Source organism: Orbicella franksi, chromosome 12 (assembly GCF_964199315.1).
Source record: "Orbicella franksi chromosome 12, jaOrbFran1.1, whole genome shotgun sequence".
NCBI lineage: Eukaryota > Metazoa > Cnidaria > Anthozoa > Scleractinia > Merulinidae > Orbicella > Orbicella franksi.
The window spans coordinates 22,329,014-22,336,261 of NC_138156.1; the positions used below are offsets into that span (position 1 = coordinate 22,329,014).

Sequence of the window (7,248 nt, forward strand, 5' to 3'; positions counted from 1 at the left end):
TAATTTTATTATGAGATGACGCAATGATGGTAAAATATTCTTCAGACGACTGTGGTAAATAACTAGCTTTCCAGCGATGATAATATGATTTAAAAGCAACCAATGAGACCTTTTTTGCGTCAATCCAAAAATTATGTCACAGTCGTTTAGAGAATCGCTAGCAATGTGCAAGGATTTAAGCCAAAGAACAACAGACACCCAGAATGCTACAATGAAATCACACCTACAAAAAAGATGCTCGAGAGATTCATCTGAAATTTTGCAAAAAGTGCAGAGGGGTGAATCAATCATTTTCATTTTGTATAAGGATTTGTCGGTATAAATTATTCGATTTAGTAATTTATACTGAAAAACTCTTGTTTTAGTGTCAAGCGTGACAACATGAGGAATTTGATAGATCACTTCCCAATTAAGATCACCACTATTCTGAAACAAGGTACTAAATTTATGCCGTGCTGAAGGATAGACCTGAATAATTTCTATAAGTTTCCAATACAATTTCGAGGAGGTGATTGAATCAAGAGGAAGAATACTATCTTTTAAGTAAAGAGTGTAGCTGAGCATGATATTCCGAGAGTCAGCTGAAGTGTCGTCTTTGGAGTCGATGAGCTTTTTCCATGTGAGAGGAATGGAATTGAAGAGACCAAACAGTAACAAATAATCATTAAAATTTAGCCTTTCTGCCTTGAAAAAGGTCCAAGGTTTAAGGCTACCAGTATTTGTTAAGATATTAGCAAGAGATATGAGACCTTTTGAGAAGGGCGTCTTGTTGAAAATAGGTTTACCACCGATGCGGAGGAATTGGTCATTCCATAATAGTTGATTTAAGGCTTGTTCACGGAACAAAATGGGTTTTACGGATAGATTGCACCAGACTTCGAAACATTCCCTATAGAAATTTGGAAGACAGCTAGGCAAGTCAGCAACACTGAAATTGCAATGCAAGAGAAACTTATCAGCGTTGTAAACCTTATTGATTTATTTCCGTTTCGGGTGTTAAGTATAAGTTGTGTGAAGTAGTGTGAAGTAGTGTAGTATACAATGTGGATGTAAAAGTACTGTATGTAAAGTAATTAAGTAAATTACTATGTAGTGTAGAAGTGTGTGGTAGTGTAATATACAATGTAGGTGTAACTTAATGAATGTAATGTAATTATAAAAATAAATAAATTAAAAAAAAATGAACCAATTGTCGCGTTATGTTATAAATGAATTTTTATCATACGAACTGATTAACGAGCGTTGGAGTACTAAATGTGCTTTGAGTGAACTGGTTGTTTTCTTAATTTATTTTAACAGGTAAATCACAAACTTCCGAATCACGATGAAACTCATTCCTGGTTGCGGCCTTTTCTTCCTGCTACTGTCAGTGTTAGTCACTAAGGAGACTGAGGCCCTCGGACCCTTTGTACTTTTTAGGCTGCGTCAGTTAGCTGTTCGGCAAGGTTGGAAACTGAGGGAAATGTCCTTTTACTCCAAGTGCAACACAGAGGATGTACCCCCCGGGATGAAATGTCCAAAAAATGTCTTTGGAATTGGTACGAACCAGGGCCAAGCCAAGTTTACGGCGAAACTTTACGCAACTATGTTCGGGTACAAAGAATGTGACGAATACGTTGGGGAGTGTAATACCTTTAAATTTATGAAAGGACCTAGATTACCTCAAAAAGTAGGAAAGTAATTTAAAAGTTCTAAGACAACCAATGACAATAATAATGATAATATATAATGATAATCCTTTAATTTTGAAACCGTGCCATAGAAAATACAGCCAATCAGAATACAGGAAAGCCGTTGTATATTCGACGGTACTACATCCAACCTTCCCATCATGCGCCGCGCCTGTGTCGCATTGATTGTATTGCCCACTGTGTTTTCTATGGCATGGGATAAAATAACTATGTAATGCTCTCCTGTGGTATAATATGGAATATCCCACTTGTCACTAGTATTTTCTTGGTATACACACTGGCCGAAAGGCTCGTGTGAATACCAAGAAAACGCAAGTGATTCGTGGGGTATTCCATGTTATACCACTCGAAAATGTTGCATACCTAGTACACATAGAACTTATACATCACTGATCTAAGCGCTTTACAGGGATAAAAAGCATAGAATATTCAAATGATACTTTAAGACGAAAATTAAAACTACCTAAAATTAATGCTGGCTGAATTACTGATTATTAATGTCAATTGAACTTAATATATACATAGATTAAAACTACTACGAAATTAAAACTAATTAAAAGTAAAACTGATACTTGATGAATTAGAACTTTGAATATGCCTTAGCAAAATACGTGGCAACCAGGACGGGGGAGGCTTTTTGACAAGGTGTGATGAGCGTCTTTGCCGTGCGCAAACTTGTAGTAACGTGTTTGAGTCACGGTCCTTTGTAATCAAACTATACTAGTCAAGTGAGGAGTTAATTAAGAATAAAGAAGATTGAAAATGGAAATTTTGTTCGCAGTTGTGCTGTATTTTTAAAGTAGGAAATTATAGATCAGTTGGAGTGAAGTCTTAAAAAAGAAGCGCAAAAATGGAGACTTTCACTATAATACAATATGATGCAATGCAATGCAATGCAATACATATACAATACATTACAATATACAATACAACAACGAAGCATCAGCGAATTCCAATCCATCATGATCAGGGAAAGAAAATTGATAGTTTCTCGTCCTCTACTTTACTTACAAAGCTTTGGCCATTTAACCAGGGAGGGATGCATTTTGAGAGCGTTCTTGAAGAGCGTTAGTGTTACGATCCCTTGACTATAATCTAAACAACATTCATCCCTTCTCAGCTACAAAAAGTTTACGTACAGATCGAGTCACATGATGACGATGATCGTTAAACGAACGAAACATCAGTCTTGTCACAAACCGGAAGTAGTTGTGCATTTTTGAAAACGGAGAGAGCCACATAACAAATGTAATTAACATCGAGCACAGAGTTCCGTTGGATAACCTTGTTATGGCTTCAGCAAAGTTTTCTCAGATTCTGCGAGGGCAGAACGCCGGAAAAATTTCGAAACGGAAATTTTTCTCTGAAAACGCATCAAAGGTTTTCTGTCCACGCTAAGCCGGAGAAATTTGAAAACGCAAGCTTCGTTTCCAAAATGTTTTCCATCCACACTAACACGTTTTCAAATTCCTCCGATTGAAGAGCGTTTTCGAAAAGTCCCATTTACTGTGCACAATTCTCTGGATCAGTGGTGAAGGTAAGGCTAACCGTAGAATAAAATTGGCGTTTTCAAATTTCTTCGGATCGGCGTAATGTGGACGGGCCTAAATGGACCTTACATATAAGCGACGTCGTCGGCGAGGACGACGCCTATTAGAAAAGGCATTTAATATACTTTACTTTAGAATTTCGAAGTAATCTAGATTTATTCACAGTGTCTGTGCGTTAAAAAAAAAAAAAAAAATTAGCCTTACTGAATTTGCTACGAATGCGCTCAGTTCCAAAAGAAAGCCGAAAAATTAGCCAAAGTAGATAAAGGAAACCGACAACCCAATGAACCAATTAAAATACATAGTAAATACACGAAGCCGACGTGAAGCGCAGGAAAAAGTGTGGAAGCGAGTTGTGATTGGGTCAAAAAAATGGCGCGAGTTGTGAAGCACAATAATGCAAACCAATTAGGCACTTTCAGTTTTGCGACCCAAGAGAAAGCAGTATTAGGTGAGAATAAGGTAATCAACTGATTACTCATCAATCACTCATTGATTACTCATTGAATTCAATGATGTCAGTCAAGTTTGGAAAGAGTGATCTATCGTTTCTAAATTGAGAAACTGTGTTCTGCTGCGTTGAAGGGCGAAGGTAAGGGCGACGGCGACGCCGAGGACGACGCCTGATCAAAAATGAATTTATATTTTAACTATGAATTTCTTAATTGCCTAGATCTCTTCAGTATTTCTATGGCCCTAAAAACTTGCTCAGGTTAAATACGTGATGATAGCGTTCATATTCCAAATGGAAATAGGAAAATTAGCCGTCATCGTCAGTTCGCGTTCCTCAGATTAGGCAGAACTTGGTCATTTCACGTCGTCGTTGTTTCGCAGAGGACGGCTACGAGGTATACGAAGATTTACAACGCACATGCATAGCCATTGTTTTGCTCGTTAAACCTTTTGTTTGGGTGGCTGTTCTCGTGGCCGTTGTCGTCGTGGTTTGCTTAAGCTTGCTAATGATTAGTTTGTAACAAGATGTCGCAGAATTTCAGTTGTCTGTTACGTTACGTGTATTATTCTGTTCTCGAAGGGCTGGATTAGATTTTTCAAACGTTTTGCTTTACAATTGATAGGGACAACTTAAGAGTTAAAGTCACACTCCTTTAATAGCTCGTTTTTAACCGACAATGATGTTCTCAGCTTGCCTGTTCGTTTCAGTGTAAGAATTTTATTCACTTGTTCATTTAATAGAATCACTAAGAGCGCTGATCCTGGACCAATATTCATTCCTGGTAAGTTCCTTCTTGCACTTCATCACGTTGATCTTTTCTACTTCTCCCGAAATGATACTGGGTCCTTCCTATTATGTCAAACGGGACGACATTTACCGATCAAAGCGGGCCGACCAGGAGGAATGGTTCTTACCAATTTCTATTCCTTTCGCCGATCCTCCACATAAGTGAAAAGCTTCTGAAATCCTCTGAAGGGAAGTAGGGCGGCGAATTGATTTGTCAAAATGGAACGGTTAATTTTGGTCCGACCGATTAAAGTGGACCTTTCCATTTCACTTGACGAGATTTCTGAATTTTTCGTTATAATGCAAGAACGCGCAGTTTCCCTCCAAACGTAAATCTGATGTGATTTTATTGCAAAAAATGGGAGGCTGGCGGCCGCTACTATATCTGACATTCCGTTTTTATTTGGTCGGGGAAATTGTATTGTTATCAAGAAAAAGTCGGGAAATAGTCAGGAAATTTTGGAAAGAGATGTCTGTGGCAACCATGTAATACCTGTAAAGCTAGCTGGTGAACTGTCGCAGCCTCTTGATCCTCTAAGTATGCGCTGTGACGGCTCACTGTCACTGTTAAGTGCAGTATTGGTACAATCAAATTGTATCTATCTCCACGATGAAAGAAGAAACCGTCTCAGTTATTTTGCTAGCAATACGACAAGTCGTTCCTTTAGTGAAGCGGCTATCTATAGGCGAAATAAATTTTTATCATGGTCATAGGAACTGATTAATGAGCATTGGAGTAGTAAATGTGCTTTGAGTGAACTGTTTTTGTTTTTTAATTCTTTTTAACAGGTAAATCACAAACTTCTGAGTCACGATGAAATTTTTTCCTGGTTGCAGTCTTACCTTCCTGCTGTTGTCAGTGTTAATCCCTAAGGATATTGAGGCCCTCGCGCCCCTTATAATGACTAGGCTTGGTCAGATGGCAGCTCGGAAGGGCTGGACACTGGCGAAAATGACCTATTACGCTCAGTGCACCACAGTGAATGATCCCCCCGATATGAACTGTCCATCAGAAGTCTTTGGAATTGGTATGAACCCGAGCCAAGCGAAGTTAATGTCGAGAATGTACGCATCTATGTTCGGGAACAAAGCATGTGCACAATTCGTTGGGGAGTGTGTTACCCATAAATTCTTGAAAGGAGTTGTTCAAATTGTTAAAAAATTACCTGGAATACTAGGAAAGTAAGCTAAAAGTTCCCAGACAACAAAGAATAATAAAAGTGATAATAATAGTGATAACCCTTTATATAGTGCTGATACATCACTGATCTAAAACCAATACTAGATGAATAAGAACTTTCAATATACCTTGCAAAACTGGTGTGCATTTCACTACAATAGATCGTTTTTAGTGTCACGCAATTAAGAAATAAATCGAAAACAGTAGGCCTGTGCGTTTCCCCAAACTTCACGTATTCGTCGAAATGTTTCGCAGAAATTGAAAGATCTCGGAAAACGTCATGTTGGTGCAGTGCATCCGTGGCACACTAATATGGCAGCCAGAAAATAGTGCAAATATCTGGAACTTACTTTGGCTATCTAGGCGACTGATTATCAGTATTGAACAAACAAGCATTTACGTAAGCACTTTTCCTGATGCTTTAACTTCTAAAATGGCTCAAAATCATGAGATATGTAAATACCAAACTCGATCGACGCCTTGTGTCACGCACCTCCATAACCCCGAAATTCAAAATGCTCAGGTTTCCAAACGAAGCACGCTATTAAGCTGTAAAACTGTAAACAGATACAAAATGCACCGCCTATTATGCCTGATTAGGATAAAGACTGGTGGCTCTTTAGTTTCGGATTTTAGAAAGTGATGACGTCACGTGAAAACGATCTATACATTAGCGAAGCATTCGAAGAAAGAAAACTGTTGGTTTCATACACCCAATTTTGCTTACGAAGCTTCGGCTTCATCTAACCAGGGGCCCGCTATTCGAAGGTCCCGAAAAGTTTTCGCACCCGGAAAGCCGTAGCAAAATCTCAAACAATATGATCAAAGGGCTGTTTTATTCACATATTCTTATTAAAACCAGAAGTTCCCTTCATACAAGAACAGTTCAGGCGTAAACCCCTCTCTGGACGAACTAAAAATGGTTTTGCAGGCCCGAAAAGAGTCCGGGGCTTTCGGGAAACGGGCCCCAGGGCTGAAAATGAAATTTTGAGAGCGTTTCTTAAGATCATCATTATTTAAAGACAAGGTCTATTTCACGTTTCCTTGAAGATAATATAAACAACCTTCTTTCCGGCACTGCTACAAAAAAGTGTGTGTATGGAGTCAGAAAACAAGCGATAAACGTGGAGCAAGGAATTGAATAGGCCATTTCCGAATTACCTTTTGCCTCTTTCTCAAAGCGAGTCTTGGTGCCCATCCTTTCATATGAAAATGAGGTTTAATTCACATGCAAATTAAACTCATTTGTGCATCAGGCCTCGCTTTGATAGAGAGGCTTAGGTCAACTCGGAAGGCAATCGGGTATTGGATAGCCATGTTGTTTCAGCTAAGTTTCCTCAGACAATAGCCTGATTCTAACTGTCCGAGTACGCTCGCTCTGTGTCTACAGAAAATCAGGCCATTCAGTAAGCAACATTTTTTGGACAAAAAAAATTGCAGTGTCATTCTTGTTTCCTTGTAAGACTGACGAGAAGAACTGGCGAGTGAAAAAATAGTGTGAAACGAAACCTAAAAAGAAATCAGAAATAAAATTTATTTTTCTTAAATTTTATGTGAGAAAGCCAATTAAATAAACAATGTTTGTTT

General features: G+C 38.5%; 1 long non-coding RNA gene across 1 annotated transcript; it reads left to right on the top strand.

Moving 5' to 3' along the window:
- The first annotated feature begins 3,776 nt into the window (after window positions 1–3,776).
- LOC145464353 (uncharacterized) lies at window positions 3,777–5,833 on the top strand. The gene is made up of 3 exons (XR_014041422.1): window positions 3,777–3,833; window positions 4,436–4,476; window positions 5,271–5,833. It is a non-coding gene; the product is annotated as an uncharacterized LOC145464353 (long non-coding RNA).
- The last annotated feature ends 1,415 nt before the right edge of the window (window positions 5,834–7,248 follow it).